Source organism: Enhydra lutris, unplaced genomic scaffold (genome assembly GCF_002288905.1).
Source record: "Enhydra lutris kenyoni isolate GAN:26980312 unplaced genomic scaffold, ASM228890v2 scaffoldscaffold38, whole genome shotgun sequence".
Taxonomy (NCBI): domain Eukaryota; kingdom Metazoa; phylum Chordata; class Mammalia; order Carnivora; family Mustelidae; genus Enhydra; species Enhydra lutris.
The window spans coordinates 567,582-586,560 of NW_019154122.1; positions in this window are offsets into that span (position 1 = coordinate 567,582).

Below are 18,979 nucleotides of genomic sequence, written 5' to 3' on the forward strand. Positions count from 1 at the left end.
GATTAACCCTTGCCTTCCTGACCTGGAGGCTGGTCTCCAGTTAACTCCTTCCTGGTCAGTCTCAGTACTGGAGAGGACCTTCAGATCAGGTCCAGACCCTTTATTTTATAGATGGTCATACAGGCCCCAACAGGCTAGGTGATTTGCAGGGAGGCACAGCGAGGTTGGGGTACAGTCAGGACCCAAACAAGGTCTCCTGATTCTCTAGCTCCCTCCAGAGGCCTGGGGTAGAGATATGCTAGTCGTGTGGGGTCAGCCCCCTCTGCTAGGCCTTGGCAGAACCTCTTAGTTAAAAGACAAGGCAGAGCAGGGTTCTAGCTGACTGTGCTTGTTTTCCTCTGTAGCACGTTTAGGCCTGTCCTGGCTGGGGTGTGTGGAGGGTGGCAGGCCTGCTCTCCCTAGGGGTGAGGCCAGGAATCTGCAGCCTAAGGGTGGGGTCGTTGGTGCTGGGGATAGACGTGCAGGGCATGTCATGTCTTGGCATGACAGTCACCTTGGAGCCCATTGGAGGTGCCTCTGCCCAAGGTCCTCTGATGGCCAATGGGATTGGCTGGGAAGAGGGAGATAAAGGGATGATTCAGGGGTCAAGCTCGTGTCTTTGGCCTCCTTTCTGCTTTGCCCCACTGGGGACTTCTCAAGGTGACATCTCATGTCTCAAGGCAGAGCCCTGTCCCCACAGTGCTGGTGTCGGGTAATTTCCCCCCCCCATCTCTCCAGTAACCTGCAGCACCCAGAGCTCAAAGCTCAAAGCCCTTCCCAACAGGCCCCTGCCCCACCCCTAGCTGGCCACTTTCCACAAACCCCTTTCCTTCCCTTGTAGAACTGTTAATGTTTGCAAAGCACATTCACACCTGTGCTCTTGGATCTCCTTTGTTTCTCCTAAGAACTCCGGGGTGGGGGGGTGGGGCGGTAGGGGTGACCACCCCACCTGATGGATGAGGAAATGGGATCTTGCCAAAACCCAACTCTGAAACCACTGCTCTTTATGCTGCACCCTCTGCCTGTCAAGTAAGGTAATGAGTTTGAAAAGCCAGGAGGCCCATTTTGCTGGTAAGAGATTTTTATCACCTAGTCAAGGGAAGGTTTTGGGGGTTTTTTTTGTTTGTTTGTTTATTGGTCCACAATAGTTCCATATTGCATTCTTATGTTATCTATCTTTGCAAAATATTTTCATCTAGGGGCGCCTGGGTGGCTCAGTGGGTTAAAGCCTCTGCCTTTGTAAAGCCTCTGCCTTCTGCTCAGGTCATGATCCCAGGGTCCTGGGATCGAGCCCCGCATCGGGCTCCCTGCTTAGCAGGGAGCCTGTTTCCCCCTCCTCTCTCTCTCTCTCTCTCTCTCTCTCTCTCTGCCTACTTGTGATCTCTGTCTGTCAAATAAATAAAATCTTAAAAACAAATTTTTTTTTATCTACATGCTCACAATTCATCCCTGGGACAATCGTTGGGGAGTAGGGGGTTTTACTTCCCCATTTAACAGCGGAGGATACTGAGGCTTAGAGATGTGAAAGGATCCATCCAAACTCGCACAATGAGACTAAGAGTTAACTTTTTTTTTTTAACAGCTAACTTTTATTGGAGGATTAACATATGCTAGGCATTGTTCTGTGATTAACACATTTAATCCTCAAAACAACCCAGTGAAAGGGGTACTTTTATTCACCTAATTTTACAGATGTGCCGGCCCCTAGCACTGAGATCTGGTTGTGAAGGGGTTAAGCATGGAGGCTGGGCAGGGCCCAGCTGGGATGCTGTCAATGGCAGGAAACCTGGCCTGTGAGGGAGGTGGAGGATGGGGCTGTTGTGTCTGACTTGATGCAACCCCCATCCCTTTGGTCTTAAAGGAGCCTCCGGGTTGGGTGGAAGGGCAGCCAGAGTAAGGGTCAAGGGGGACAGGGGACTTCTCAGCTCTTTTCTAGGGACTAAGACAGAGTTTGGGCTACAGAAAGAGGGGATTCAGAGTGGAACACAGGTGCTACCCTGGGGCAGCCCTGGGTCTGAGGAGGGTAACTGGAAATGACCCTGCCTCCTTGTGGGAGCATTCTGTCAGAGTCAGAGGGGGAAGACAGCTCCAGACCTCAGAGTGCCCAGTTAGAGAGGGGAGACACAGCTCTGCCCTCAGCAGTCCAAGATGGGGGGTGGTCAAGGACTCCGAGTCTGAAGGGTGACAGTTCCCTGTCCCAGGATGCCAGTGGACACATACTAGCAGAGAGGCTCATGAAGGAGAGGTCAAACTAGATTGGCTTTCTGGGTAAAAGAGCCCCCCCGCCACAAGGAGTTAGAGGGGACGGGTGGGGGGTTTGGGGGGAGATCATGAGGTGGAGATCCAGCAGCCCGCCTGCTGGGCTCTTGGTCACACTTGCTATGAACCGGATCCTCTGTCTTTCTGGTCATGGATCCCTAGGGAGATCCTTAAAGTGGCTCCTTCCGGTGCAAGAGCCAGGACTTTGAGCCGGTGGGAGGCCAAATCTGAGAGAGGTTTCCTTCCTATTTCCGAGCTCATTGAGCTCATTCCCGGATCACCTTGATGATCGATTGGAATGGGTCTGAGTCAGAACCGGCTCCTTCCGGGAGTTGGGGGGAAGGGGGTGTAGGCTCGGGGGCAGCTCTGGTCAGTGTCGGGAATAATGAGATGGCTCAGGAAGGCCTTCAGATCCGGCCCCAGACCCCAGACTCACGCTGTTCTGCCACCACCACCACCACCACCCCCGCCCTTAGCAGCCAGCTACGGCCCCCCCTCACCCCAGCCACAGGCACCTCAGCCCTGTCTTTCATGCTAACCCTGGTGTGGCCGCTCACTGGCACCCTGGCCTGGAGCACAAGCTTAACCTCTTTGAATTTCTTTCAGCGTAAAATGGGAGTGACAAGATTCAGCTCTTGAGTGGCAGGAGGAAGTAGTGGCTGTGGTGACTGGGAAAGCCTCTGGTGCCTTAAAGAGCTCATAAATGTTAGACGAATCTGCCTTTTAACTCTTGCCCAGCCCTGACATCTTTCCGACACCTCCCGCCCAAATCATTTCTCTAACTCCGCAGTCTCAGCTGCTGTCAACAAATCATCCTGGACACTGCTGTGTGCTGTGAGGTCAGCAGAGAGGTCAGACATGGTTTCTGCTCTCAGGGAGTTTGGCCTGCTTAGGGGCTGGGGGTGGGTGGTGGTGGTGGTGGGCAGAGGCATGACAGACTGATCACAGCTCCAGCCAGGGCAGTGCTTCTGTGACAGAGGCCAACAACGCAGGGGACAGCGGAGGACATTTGTTCTTCCAGAGAAGCTGGGGGCAGGGAGGAAGGGATTTCTGGCCTGGGTGGGATGGGAGGTGAGGGGTGGGGTGTTGGGGGAGGGCCCGTGAGAGCTGGAGGCCTAAAGACAGCAGGAGTGCTAGGGTGTCAGTGAGGGGGTGCAGGGACGGGGGTGGGGTAGGAGGGAAGAGAGTGAAGGAGAGGGACAGAGACAGAGGGAGAGAGAAAGAGGAGAGGAATAGGAAGGGAGAGAGGCTGGGGGTTGCTGAGAGGGAATATGGGGTGTGGAGAAGGGAGGGGTTCTGTAAGGAGATGTGTGAGGTGGTGGGGTTCCTGAGAAGAGGCAGCTCAGAGGAGAGATGAGGCTCTGGGTGGGGTCTGGCTTAGAGAGCAAGAGGGGCTCACGCTGTCGTGGGCGCCAAGGGAGGGACCCCTCTGCTGGCCCTATGCACCCCCACAGAGATTAGAGCAGCTACTGTGCAATTCGGGGCCTTCCGTTTAGGAAAGAATCTCAGCCACAACAATAGCCTGGCTCCAGCTTCTCCCGGTGAGAGGTGCGGCCTCTGGGCAGAGCTGGCGCCCCCGCACCCACTGCGGGAAGTGGGGGGACAGCGGTGGGGGGGTGCGTGGAGAGGAAGGTGTTGTTAAAGGTTGTTTGTGGAGCACTTCCACGTTGCCAGTGAACGAAGTGAATAAGAGATTGGATTTCTGCTCTCTCAGTGCGTGGGGTGTGGTATTAGAATGAGGAAGCCAAGTCCATGTACTGTGCCCCGCGCAGGGAGCTCTGCGCGCTGGCCCCCGGCTTCTCACCAAATGCCATGTGAACGCGGTGAGGGAGCAGCCCGGGTCAGGGGGGCCACAGCTGACAGCCAGAGAGCAGGCCTGCAGAACGAGCTCCCAGCGTCCTGACCCGCAGAAGGCAGTACCTGCAGCATCTGGTCCTGCAAGCGAAGCCAAGCCGGGAAGGAGGGCAGCCCCAGCTGCGGTGCTCACCGCCTCCACCCCCGCACCCGCATCTTCTTCAGCACCTCCATCATCCCCACTTCCCAATGCTGTCCTAGGCAAGGTGCCTCCACATCCAGTACCAGGAACAAAACCCATCCTGTCTCCACCTAGTGCAGGCAGGAACATGTGGGCAAGAAACGGGGGTTCTTGTGGAATGCAGCGGCAAGAAATCTACCCTCCGGCAAGTATTGACAACTACGTGTTCATAATGACATGTTGAAAAATGCGTTTTGATTTTTTTTTAACACAGAGAAAGTCATGAAAATATCAAACATGACAGAACTTAATTATTATTGAACATATATGGGTATTTTGGTCAAGGGACAGCAATACTGGATGAGTAAGAAAATAAAGATGTGACTAATTCACAAATTGTTCCATCTTTATTCCATAAAATCTATTTTTCTTGCTTTTATTTGAGCAAAATTACCAAGTATGTTGCTATAATGAAAAGTTGCAGAGGTACTGGCTGGCTCAGTCATTAGAGCATGTGACTCTTGATCTCAGTGTTAGGAGTTCAAGCCCCAAGTGTAGAGCTTACTTAAAAGGACAAAAAACAAATGGAAGAGTAAAATGCTTGTTTAATATTGCAAGATAGTCTTTAGCCATCATATGTTACTATTGCAAAATCCATCTACACATCAGAAGGTTTGAAGTGGAGCAAGAAAATGGATGCTCAGTACTTGCTGGAAACAGTCCCTTCTCACTACAGCACTCCCACTCTCTGAGAGGAAAGATTTGACCAGAGAACTCATTTGTCTCACCTAAGGTCCCTCAACACTCAGTCTTCTCCATGCCCTGAACCGTGGTTGGCTGTGATGTCAGCAGTAGTGCAAAGCTTCATGGTATATGAATGCGGTCGACTTCTGATTCAAGTACATAGAGCAAGAGGTTTGGAGAAGCGTTTGTTTCCCCAGGGCTGAATGGTGTCAGGTATGAAAGCAGATGGTGAGGATTACAGCTTACGCTGTGTAGCACCGAGATGCTTGTATGGTCTTTAATAAATGACTTTAGGGGCACCTGCGTGGCTCAGTGGTTAAGCCTCTGCCTTCAGCTCAGGTCATGATCCCAGGGTCTCCCACTCCCCCTGCTCGTATTCCCTCTCTCGCTGTCTCTCTTTCTCTGTCAAATAAATAAAATATTTTAAAAATAATAATAATAAATGACTTTTGGGGAGATTTTGATAACAGGTCCCCTTTGAAGGGCATGGATCCCTCTAAGCTAGTTCTTTTTTTTTTTTTTAAGATTTTATTTGTTTATTTGACAGATCACAAGTAGGCAGAGAGGCAGTCAGAGAGAGAGAGAGGGAAGCAGGCTCCCTGCTGAGCAGAGAGCCTGATGCAGGGCTCCATCCCAGGACCCCGGGATCATGACATGAGCTGAAGGCAGAGGCTTAACCCACTGAGCCCACCCAAGTGCCCCTACCTGTAGCTAGTTTTAAGGGTGGCACTGAGCTATGGCCAGGAAGCTGCTGTGTCACATTGAACATACCCAATGGTGGGGACATACATTTCTGTATGTGAGGAGGGTCATTCACAGAGAAGGTGAAGGTTGAGAGCTGGGCTGATACCCCAAAAGGTGAGTATTATAACTATCACCCCTAATATCAACCTTGTATTGTAACTAACATCTTAGTGTTACCCCTGGATTCTAATCGTCCACTCCTTCCCAGTCGTTGTCAGCTTCTCCATGGTTCCTAGCACTGTAAACATCTGTGAGTTTTGCCATTCAACAATTGCTCTCATCCTACCCTGACTTTGGCCACCTGTGCTCTCAGAGTGGTGTGACTTGACTTGGAGCAGGGTGCTTGAGCTAGGCTTGGGTCAAAAAGCCTATCATGTTTCTCTGGCCCCAATATTTCATTTAAAGATGGATATGTATGGGGCGCCTGGGTGGCTCAGTGGGTTAAGCCGCTGCCTTCGGCTCGGGTCGTGGTCTCAGAGTCCTGGGATCGAGCCCCGCATCGGGCTCCTTGTTCAGTGGGGAGCCTCCTTCTCTCTCTGCCTCTGCCTGCCTCTCTGCCTGCTTGTGCGCTCTCTCTCTCTCTCTCTCTCTCTCTCTAAAAGAAAAAAAAAAAGATGGATATGTAACTTAATTACAGCCAAGAGGACTTTTGCTGAGACTGCGGCAACAAATCTCTCTCTTCCCTACAATGCAAGAAGCCCAGAGGGTCCAGCCTGCCCAACGACTGAGTCAGTAGAGAAGGAGCAGCCCTGAGAGTCAGAGCCAGTGAAAACTGACCTTGAGGAGGGGGCCTTCTATATCTGGTCATATCTGAAGCAAACTAGTAGGGAAGCCAATACCTTTCCTTTTGGCTTAACCATGCTGGGTTGGTTTTTTAGTTACTTACAGTCAAAATAAACCAGAAGGAGATATCTTTCTCTCCAGAACTGTGTCACCTTCATCACAGTGCCTGTAGCATGGGCCGTGAACGTGCTTACTATCGCAACCCATCTCTACACTAATTTCTCCGGAATGCTCAACAAATGCCTCCAGGTTTGTTTGTTTGTTTTGCAAAGCTGACTTGAAAGAGCAGTTGAAGTTCTCATAAGGGGTCAGGACACCAAAGTCCTGGTCTTGGCTTTGACACAAACTCACTCTTGGTCTGGAGCAAGTCGCACTCTCTTGTATTTCAGATTCTGATATGTTAAAAGGAAGAAAGTAGATTCGACCATGGCTCCCCAATGCTATTCCTTGGTGGATTCCAAATGGCTACATGAAACTTACCTGCGGAGCTTGCTAACAAGACAGATGCCAGACCTCTGCTTTCTGAGAACCTAATTTAGTAGGTCTAGTGGGAAGTCAAGAAGGAAAGAATATTAACAGCAGGTCAGACTGATTTTATTGATATGAATGCCCTTACTAGAGATTCTAGATTTAATGTGTTATCTCTTGTAGCTGAAGGTAGCTCTAATATTCCTTGTTTAGTTGAGGTGCTCAACATGGCCTGTAGTCACTAAGGCTGAGATGTCAGCATTTTCCTGGTTAATATATCTCACGTCTAAAAAGATAGGAATGTTGGAGATTTATCACACGAGGTTGCATATATTCCCCCAAAGAGGGCTCAGAGGGTAGTTCTTTGTCTAGGTGTTGAGATAAGCCTAAGTGAGAATAACACCAGCATTCTTGAAAATTTTATGGTCGCTGTCTTCTGCCATTTGGGTATATTGGGAGAGGCACCACTGAGATGGGCTCCCTGATTTCATTAGGGGTGATGGTGTCCTGAAGGAGTAGAGGCCAAGCTGAACTTGGCCAGGCTGCCAGAGTCAAGGTGGACACTTTCCCCGCAGGATGAGGTGATCATCGTTCACTTGCAGGGATCTTTGATCAGAGTGTCCTAGGAATGAAATAGATGAGCAGCTTATTAGATATCCTTGAGTTGTATCACAGAAAACCCTCCACGTCTTGTGGCCAGAAGCCTAAAGTGAATTGTTGTCCCAATGGAGAGCCTCAGCCTTGCATCTAATTTCCACATCCAAGCCAGTTCACAGAGCTGATGTCCCCACCGAATAGGAGGCCAGGTCCCACAAGTGGATAGTCTGTCAGTGTGTGTCTTACTCTAAGGAAGGGGGATGGGAAAACTCAGACCTTTTAGGCATGACTAGACATTGACTTTGGAATTGATGCTATCTCTGGGAACCCACTGTTCAACATGTCTGAAATGAAACTACTGATCTCTTATGCCCCCAGATCCATCTCAGCATCCTTCCAACTGCTCAGGCCAAAAGCCTGGAGTCATCTTGGACACACGTCTTTCCTTCACATTCCTCATCTAATCCATAAGCCATCTGTTGGCCTATCTTCAGAACACATCCTGATTTAGGTCACCTCTGTCCCACCCTACTCCTACCACCTTGGGCCAAAGGCTGTCCTCTCTTGCCAGCATTCCTGCAATAGCCTCCAGGGCTCCCTCCTAACCTCAGCCCACCCAGCAGAAATCAATCCTTTCAAAGTGGAAGTTAATCACCAAGTCACTTCCAACCCAAATTCCTGAAAGAGGCTCCTCCTCTTTTCAGTGGAGTGAGACCCAATGCACCCAAAGGCTTACAAGGCTTTTCCTGATCTGGATCTTATCTCTGGCTGTCCTCCCTCTCACCCATCCTGCCGCAGATACTCTGGCCTCCTGGCCTGCTCCTTGAACACAGGACCATGTCTACCTTTGGGCTTTGACCCTCTGCCTGGAATGCCTTACTTTTAGCTCTCAGCTTTGCTAACTCCTCCTCCTTTAAGACTTTGTTAAACTCTTGCCCCAGTAAAATCTCCCCTGACCACTTCATTGAATAAGTTAGCCAGCATCTTTTGTAGCGTTCCCAACACGTCTGCCATGCTCTACTTTTCCTCTGCAAATTCTTTTTGGTTTGTTTTTTAACTTAACAATTCTATCATACTAAATTACTTATTTGTTCATGCTCATACATGTCTCCCCAACTAGAATGTAAGTTCACTGAGGGTGGAGACCTTTATTTTGTTCACGGATGTGTTCCCAGCACCTGGCATGGGGACAAAGACTTAGTGGGTTTCTCAATACATTGTTTCATGAATGGATTTTGAAGAAACCATGGAGAGACTGGGAGGGGGGGCTTGAGAAGTTCTCTTGAGGGTCTTGGGACTGGAGTGATGCAAGCTCCAGGTCCTGAAAGCCTTCCAAAACCATAGAATTTACAAGGTGAATTTTGGGAAGTTTGTCAGAAATATCAGGACATTTTATTTTATTTATTTATTTACTTATTTTTAGGGAATCTCTATTTAAAAATTTTTTTTATTATTAACATATAATGTATTGTTAGCCCCAGGGGTACAGGTCTGTGAATCGCCAGGTTTATACACTTCACAGTACTCACCATAGCACATGCCTTCCCCAATGTACATAACCCAACCACCCTCTCCCTACCCTCCTTCCCCCGGCAAACCTCAGTTTATTTTGTGAGATTAAGAGTCTCTTATGGTTCTTCTCCCTCCCGATCCCATCTTGTTTCATTTATTCCCTTCCTACCCTCAAGCCCCCCACATTGCTTCTCAACTTCCTCATATCAGGGAGATCATATGATAGTTGTCTTTCTGTGATTGACTTATTTCGCTAAGCATGATACCCTCTAGTTCCATTGACGTCGTCATCACAAATGGCAAGATTTCATTTCTTTTGATGGCTGCATAGTATTCCATTGTATATATATACCACATCTTCTTTATCCTTTCATCTGTTGATGGACATCTAGGTTCTTTCCATAGTTTGGCTATTGTGGACATTGCTGCTATAAACACTCGCGCGCACGTGCCCCTTCAAATCACTGCATTTGTATCTTTAGGGTAAATACCCAGTAATGTGATTGCTGGGTTGTAGGGTAGCTCTATTTTCAACTTTTTGAGGAAACTCCATACTGTTTTCCAGAGTGGCTGCACCAGCTTGCATTCCCACCAACAGTGTAGGAGGGTTCCCCTTTCTCCACATCCTCGCCAGCATCTGTCATTTCCTGACTTGTTAACTTTAGCCATTCTGACTGGTGTGAGGTGGTATCTCATTGTGGTTTTGATTTGTATTTCCCTGATGCTGAGTGATGTGGAGCACTTTTTCATGTGTCTGTTGGCCATCTGGATGTCTTCTTTGCAGAAATGTCCGTTTATGTCCTCTGCCCATTTCTTGATTGTATTATTTGTTCTTTGGGTGTTGAGTTTGATAAGTTCTTTCTAGATTTTGGATACTAGCCCTTTATCTGATATGTTGTTTGCAAATATCTTCTCCCACTCTGTCAGTTGTCTTCTGGTTTTGTTAACTGTTTCCTTTGCTGTGCAAAAGCTTTTGAACTTGATGAAGTCCAAATAGTTCATTTTTGCCATTGCTTTCCTTGCCTTTGGTGATGTTCCTAGGAAGAAGTTGCTGTGGCTGAGGTCAAAGAGGTTGCTGCCTGTGTTCTCCTCAAGGATTTTGATGGATTCCTTTCTCACATTGAGGTCTTTCATCCGTTTTGAGTCTATTTTTATTTCTGGTGTAACGAAATGGTCCAGTTTCATTCTTCTGCATGTGGATGTCTTATTTTCCCAACACCATTTGTTAAAGAAACTTTCCCCCCCTCCATTGCACATTCTTTCTTGCTTTGTTGAAGATTAATTGACCACAGAGTTGAGGGTCCATTTCTGGGCTCTCTATTCTGTTCCATTGATCTATGTGTCTGTTTTTGCCCCAGTACCATACTGTCTTGATGACTGCAGCTTTGTAATAGAGCTTGAAGTCTGGAATTGTGATGCCACCAACTTTGGTTTTCTTTTTCAACATTCCTCTGGCTATTTGGGGTCTTTTCTGGTTCCATACAGATTTTAGGATTATTTGTTCCATTTCTTTGAAAGAAGTTGATGGTATTTTTTTTAAGATTTTATTTATTTATTTGACAGAGAGAGAGAGAGAGATCACAAGTAGGCAGAGAGGCAGGCAGAGGGGGATAGGGGAAGCAGGCTCCCTGCTCAGCAGAGAGCCCGATGTGGGGCTTGATCCCAGTACCCTGAGATCATGACCTGAGCTGAAAGCAGAGGCCTAACCCACTGAGCCACTCAGACACCCCATAGGGGGATTGCATTAAATATGTAAATTGCTCTAGGTAACATAGACATTTTCACAATATTTGTTCTTCCTGGGGTGGCTGGGTGGCTCAGTCAGATAAGCTGCTGCCTTCAGCTCAGGTCATGATCCCATCAAGTCCCGCATCGGGCTCCTTGCTTGGTGGGGAGCCTGCTTCTCTCTCTGCCTCTGCCTGCCACTCTGCCTGCTTGTGCTCTTTCTCTCTGATGAATAAATAAATAAATAAATAAATAAAATCTTAAAAAAATATTTGTTCTTCCAATCCATGAGCATGGAAAGCTTTTCCACTTCTTTCTGTCTTCCTCAATTTTTTTCATGAGTGTTCTATAGTTTTCTGAGTACAGATTCTTTGCCTCTTTGATTAGATTTATTCCTAGGTATCTTATGGTTTGGGGTGCAATTGTAAATGGGATCAACTCCTCAATTTCTCTTTCTTCTGTCTTGTTGTTGGTGTATAGAAACGCAACTGATTTCTGTGCATTGATTTTACATCCTGACACTTTACTGAATTCCTATATGGGTTCTAGCAGCTTTAGGATGGAGTCTCTTGGGTTTTCCACATAAAGTATCATGTCATCTGCAAAGAGTGAGAGTTTGACTTCTTCTTTGCTGATTCAGATGTCCTTTATTTCTTTTTTGTTGTCTGATTGCTGACATAGTGCTTCTAGCACTATGTAGAATAGCAGTGGTGATAGTGGACATCCCTGCCATGTTCCTGACCTTAGGGGTAAAGCTCTCTGTTATTTGCTGTGGGTTTTTCATAGATGGCTTTGATGATGTTGAGGTATGTACCCTCTATCACTACACTGTGAAGAGTTTTGATCAAGAAAGGATGCTGTACTTTTCAAATGCTTTTTCAGCATCTATTGAGAGTATCATATGGTTCTTGTTCTTCCTTTTATTAATGTGTTGTATCAGCTGATTGATTTGCTAGTGTTGAACCAACCTGGCATCCCAGGAATAAATCCCACTTGATCGTGGTGAATTATCCTTTTAATGTCCTGTTGGATCCTATTGACTAGTATTTTGGTAAGAATTTTTGCATCCGTATTCATCAGGGACACTGGTCTGAAATTCTCCTTTTTTTTTTTTAAGATTTTTAAAAAAATTTATTTGATAGACAGATCACAAGTAGGCAGAGATGCAGGCAGAGAGACAGAGGAGGAGGAGGCAGGCTCGATCCCAGGACCCTGAGATCATGACCTGAGCTGAAGGCAGAGGCTTTAACCACTGAGCCACCCAGGCGCCCTTGAAATTCTCCTTTTTGATGGAGTCTTTGTCTGGGTTTGAAATCAAGGTAATGCTGGCTTCATAAAATGAGTTTGGAAGTTTTCCTTCCATTTTTTTTTTTTTTGGAACAGTTTCAAAAGAATAGGTATTAATTCTTCTTAAATGTACTAATTCTCCTTTAAATGTTTGGCAGAATCCCCTGGGAAACCATGTGGCTCTGGGCTCTTGTTTGTTGGGAGATTTTTGATGACTGCTTTAATTTGCTTACTGGTTATGGGTCTATCTTCCCCACAATCTGAAGGCAGCTTCTGAGCAGCTTCTCCAACACAGCTTTCTACTTACCGAGTTTTAGACACCTTTTCCCACGTCTTCCCTTCAACATTTGCTCTGCAAACGAATATTAAGCACCCACTAGTTCTAGAGCCTTGATAATTTTTAAATGCCTTCCCTATAGAGTGGGATTAAATCTTTTCCCCATAAAGGGCCTAGACCTTGAGTGGTCTGCTCCCCTCGGCCTCCTGCGGTTCCAGCCATAGGTAAGGAGGCCAAGCCTGCCAGCCTTAGCGATCTGGAAGGGACTGGTAGTCAGGAGCCTAGACCAAGCCCGCTCTACCGCATCTGTGGTCAGTTGCTTACTTCTTAGAGACTGCCCCCCAGTGAGCCTCTGAGATTAGGCTAGCTTGGCACTGAGACAAAGGCCACAGTGAGCGTTTTGTTTCCAAATTATCCCACTCTACCCTCCGATGTCTAGAGGAAGCACAGCGGTTCAGTCCAGGGGATGTACAGGCTCAGACTGCTGAGAGGTTTCCCAGGGACGCGCACAGGGCCCCTGGCACTCGAGCAAAGTATTCCAGGCGCATCCACCAGAGGGCAGGCTTCACCCTTCAAGAGGCCTTCCCCATTCACGTTCACCTACGGACTCTCCCTTCCGAGCTCCAAAAGCCCCAGGGTCCACGCCGCTGCCCGGCATTACTCTGCACTCCCCGGACGACCTCAGCGCTGCTGTCTCCCTGCTGCCCCCGATAGTTATTTACCCTGATGCATGGTGCTTTGCAATACCAGTGAACCGGTAAGAGCAGTAATTCCTTCATTTATATTTTCTCCGGCAGTTTGTGAAGTATCTTCACATACATTATTCTCATTTGGTTTACAAAGCAACTTGAAAAAATAATTTATTATATGACCGCCTTTTAGAAGAGGTAACAGGCTCACAGAGTGAAGCGGCTACACTTAGTAAAGTCACATAGTGAGTTTCTGGTGCGGCTGTCTTTGACATCTCCTTGGGTACCTGCTCTATGCCATGGGTGGTGTACAAGCTGCCTTGTAATTGGTTTAATTCTGCAGTAATTGCGACCATGAAGTACTGACAGTAGGGGATAGACAAGCAGATCACTGGACCATGGAGAGCTTATTAAGGATACGTTCAAATCTCCCATGTTCTTACAGAATTTTAGTTTGTTTATTGGTCTATCAGTTACTAAGATTGGTGTGTTAATAAAGCCCATGAGGGGACGGTGGCTTTGTCCAGGTCTCTCTGTGGCATTTCTTTTTTAAGATTTTATTTATTTATTTGACAGAGATCACAAGGAGGCAGAGAGGCAGGCAGAGAGAGAGGAAGGGACGCAGGCTCCCTGCGGAGCAGAGAGCCCAATGTGGGGCTCCATCCCAGGACCCTGGGACCACGACCCGAGCTGAAGGCAGCGGCTTAACCCACTGAGCCACCCAGGCGCCCCTCTCTGTGGCATTTTGAGGCTATGGTATTAGGTGCATACCAGTTTAGAAATGTTCTCTTTCGCCCCCTCTGCTGAATTGAACTTCATCATTATATAATGACCCTCTTTATCTCTAGTGATGCTTTTTGCCTTAATATTGCTTTTATTTATTTATTTAACCTAGTATTTCTCTTCCCCAACTTTGTCAGTCTGTGTTCTGATCTTTATTTATTTATTTATTTTTAAAGATTTTATTTATTTATTTGACACAGAGAGAGGGGTCATAAGTAGGCAGAGCAGCAGACAGAGAGAGAGGGGGAAGCAGGCTCCCCGCTGAGCAGAGAGCCCGATGTGGGGCTCAATCCCAGGACCCCGAGATCATGACCTGAGCTGAAGGCAGAGGCTTAACCCACTGAGCCACCCAGGCGCCCCTGTGTTCTGATCTTTTGATGTGCCTTTTGTAAACAGAACATCATTGGATTTTGTTCTTCTATTTGGCCTGACATCCTTATTTCTAAACTCATTCATTGAGATTAATTTATTTTTATTTACTTTTCTTATCTTGGAATGTACATGGTAGTTTTGTACTTTACCCCCTCTCTTTATTTTTCTAAAAATTAGCAGGGGAATCTGCTTAAGGTTCTCTCCCTCTCTCTCCCCCTCTGTCCCAACCCCTGCTCACGCACACTCACTCTATCAAATAAATAAACAAATCTTTAAAAAAATGTTTTAATGATTTTATTCATTTATTTAATAGAGAGGAGCAAGCAGGGGGAGCAGCAGAAGGAAAAGCAGGCTCCCTGCTGAGCAGGGAGCCCAATGAGGGGCTTGATCCCAGGACCCTGGGATCATGACCTGAGCCGAAGGCAGAGGCTTTAACCACTGAGCCACCCAGGCGCCCCCCAAATTATGAATTCTTAAAGGAAATTTTGTTTTCCCCTTTTCCCAGGGCCAAAGGTGATTCAAGCAAGTTTTAACTGTCCTCCCTTCTGGGTGCCAGTGTTTGTCTCGTATCAGCCCTTGTGCTGTGGTTATCCTTTGGGGTCTCCTATCAGTGTTCCCATCTTGGAGAGGCCCTGGGAATTCTCCGTATCCTATGTCCTATGCAGACAGGGAAGGAGGGTGTTAGGCTGTCTAGGTGTTGGCAGGCTCCCTGAGGGTTAAAAACAATTTGGGTATTTACTTTCCTCTCCACTTCATTTTGGGGGTTGGCACACTCATAACTTTCATGGCAACTCTAGCAGCATAGTAAAAAGGAATAAAAAAAAAACCCAACCCTCCTTTATACAACATTTTAATTTTTTTCATCAGGAGGGTCCCTTAGGTTCTAATTCACCATATTGTTGGGAAAAAGTTTAAAACATAGGTTTCATGATCACAACTCCTATTTGTTTTATGATATTTAATAGTCTTTTTATACATTTTATTATTATGAGTTTTATATGGCATAACTGTGTATATTATTATTTATAATGATATCATTTAACACAACTACCCAGGGAGGTAGATATCATTATTTTACCTTATTTTATTTTAATTCTGGTATAGTTAACATATGGTACTATATTAGTTTCCGGTGTACAATATAGTGATTCAACACTCCCATATTTACTACGAAGAAGTAGACATTACTATCTCTATTTTACAGATGAGGAAACATAGATTCTGAGTTCTGCCCAAGGTTACACCAACTATATGGCTGAACAGGGACTTAGCCATTGGTTTTTACCCTCCACAGGTTCTTAAACTTTGGTGGAAGACATGGACCCCCTTGAGAATCTGAGGAAAGCTTTAGATCCTCTTCCAAAAACATGTACATTGATACCAATACACTAAAATTGCAGGGGGCTTGATATCCTACGAAATCTGTCCATGGATTCTACATGAAGAATCTGTGTTTGTTATAATACTGAGAGCAGATGCTGGAACAAAAAGACACATTCGTTTTTTAGCCTTGATCACAAGTTCCCATTCCTCTGCCTGTCTTCCAAGACCCTTTGTATTCCGATCCCTCTGTCTTCGTGCCCTGACATGCATTCCCCGAAATAGCCCTTCCAGGCATCTGCATGATCTCTCTTCAGTTCGTGGCTTGGCTCTGTGCAGTGAGAAGCAGTGACTAAGATAAGGGGCTCTCATAGCCTGGGTTCAGATCCTGAGCAAACTGTAGACCAAGGGTGGGTTATCTACCCTCCTGGTGCCTCTGTTTCTTTACCTGTAAATGGTGAAGAATGTTAAGTACTTTGCAGGGTTGTTTGGATTCTGTGAGTCAATGCACGGAAAGCATCCAGAGCCGAGAGGGACACACAGGGACTGCAGATGTGTTTGAGGTGGTTTTACTCTTCTCCCCTGCAGAGTGGGTCATTATTTGCATCCTCCAGCTCAGTGGTCAACTGGGAGAGGATTCTTGTAAATAAAATAGTTCTGCTATTATTTTTTTGAAACCAAACATTGTCACTTTTTTTTTGTAGTTTCACATTTTTATTTAAACTCCAGCTAGTTAACACACATTAATTCAATAGTTTTTAAAAGTATCTAAAAAAGTCCCAGGCACACAGTGGTGCTAATTTCTTTTCTTTTTTTTTTAAAGATTTTATTTATATATTTGACAGAGAGAGATCACAAGCAGATGGAGAGGCAGGCAGAGAGAGAGGAAGAGAAGCAGGCTCCCCGCCAAGCAGAGAGCCCAATGTGGGGCTTGATCCCAGGACCCTGGGATCATGACATGAGCCGAAGGCAGAGGCTTAACCCACTGAGCCACCCAGGTGCCCCAGTGGTACTAATTTCTTGAAAGGCAATTTTCCAATTGCCATTTGAAGAGGGCAATAGTGCTTTCTGTGCTGGAGGCTTAGGGCTTCACTTGTCCCAATGGAGAGACTGCTTTTAAAGTCTCAAGGGCAATGAAATAGCTCAAAGTGTTGAAGGACAGGGGAACCAGCAACCCGACCCACCTCAGCAAAGGTGGGGTCTCCTGAGACTGAAGGGATGGACGGTGTATTGCTGATTTCCGTGAGAACTGAGCTCCAATAGTGACCCATGGCAGAGAGATTTCTGACGGGAAGGAACAGGCCTAAGGCCTCGGTGTTTGAGTAGGGCTGGCCTAGGGATTTGGTCAGTAAGCATCTCAGTGGACAGAGTGAAGACCAGAGGACTTTCTCCAGATGTAGTGGATGATTCTAGAGATGTTCTCTCTAATCATGTTTGTTCCAGAAGGATGAAGGAATGTGATGGTTCTTATGTCTTGGTGTCTTTGAGGAAATTTATAGTGACACATTGTGTGTTTTGTTTTCTCAACCGAGGGCCAAGGATGTGTGACCTTCCTTTGTAAGTCTCATAATTCTTTCCATTAGTAATTTTCCATGTCGAATTGACTCATTGCATCTTAGAACTGGAAGGGCTCCTAGCTAGCTAGTGCTGATGGTAATTAATTACCACCCCATTGGACTCTTTTGGTCCTATGTCCCTAAAAGAAATCCTAAAGTCACGAAATTTCTTTTCTAAGGACAGGGCTTGGCCTAAAGTGAACCCAGATAATCATGTAATTTATCTTCAAAGAACATTTTCTTCTCCACAGCCCACTGTAGGCCACAGGCACTGACATTCCTTTGAAATACTAGAAGACCCATCGTATTGATATGATTGGAGCAGAAGGGTTGAGGTCATATTCACACAAAATTTTACTTATAATTCTAGTGGGTCCACTGACAAGGCTGGATTCCCTTGTTGGATTCCTGCTTAAGAAGCCCAGTCCTAGAATAACATACCTGATAGTGATTTAATGCATTATGTCTTCTGTTTCTCAGAAACAGTCCGAAAATGAAGATAGGGACTTGAGTTTGGGGTGGGGTGCTGAAACAGGTCTGTGCTGTTGGTTGCTAGAAGATAAGCGAATCTAAAAAATACTACTACACTATGACTTTTTGCCTATCCTACAGTCTGACCAGTACCGTTTCAATTGTAATATTTTACCATTTTCACATTAGAATCACCAATACTTAAAAAATACTAACGTGAGTACCCTTCCTACTGAAATTCTCATTTTATTAATATGAGATGGATCCTAGGGATCAGTTTTTTAAAAATTTAAATGACTTTATTGAAGTATAACTGATGTAAAATAAAGTACCTAAATTTAAGTACTGTTTGGTGAATTCTTATATATGTATGAAACCCATGAACATACCCATCATCCCCAGTTTCCCCTGAAATCACAGGCAGACATTTTCCTGAGGAGAGGACGTTAACGCCTTCATCAGATTCTCCCAAAGGGGAGAAAAATGAAAGCTACGAAGCCTGGCTCATTGAGATACCATTCATTCATTCAGCGTATTGTCAATATCAGAACACAGTTAACAACAATGGCTACCATTTGAGAACTGAATGTGCCAGGTATTATGCCAGGCACTTTACCTACATTATCTCTGACCCTGAGAAAAATTCTGAAATGTACATATCATCATCCAATGTATCATCTCCATTTTACAGATAAGAAAACTAAGACTCAGAATGAAGTGACTTGCCCAATGCCACATTTTAATTAGGCAGGTATTTGCAAAAGCTAGCGTTTAATAGATCTGCTACGGCAAACCTATCCTGTAGCTGCTGGGCCATGATGCCTTCAGTAATACCAAGTTGCCTAACTTCTGTTCAGAACAAGCTAAGCTTGAAATACCAGGACTGAGCAGGAAGTGAAAGAGCGAAGTCAAAGACATCTTTTTTTTTTTTTTTTTTTTTTTTAAAAACAATTCCCTTCTAACCAATGAGAAATCATTGCAAAAGAGAAAGTACTGCCTTTAAGAGATGCAGGACAGCCCTGAGCCCTCAAGAGGTGTGGCGGGGAGGTTTTCTCAAGTAGGAGTTATTATCTAACCACAAACCAACTGTCATTACACTGCATTTCACAGCACGTCTATGATTGGTTGACCAGGAGAGCAACGTTTGAATTTAAAGAAAAGACCAAAACAACCAGAGGTCAGTCCTTCATTGAGGAAGATAAAGCTTTGTTGTTAGAGAAAACTCCAACTGGAGTCTGAGATTAGGTTCTAAGACCCTTACACCATTACCACCCTAACTGGTGTATTACTATTCATTTCGTCAAGAAACCAGTCCTTGTTTTAAGTAAAACCCATTGAAAAGATACATAAAAACCAGTGAAAGTTCTTTGTAAACTGCAAAGGATTACAAAGAAGCTAGTAAATGCAAATATTTATTGTTTAAGATGCAATGAAAAAA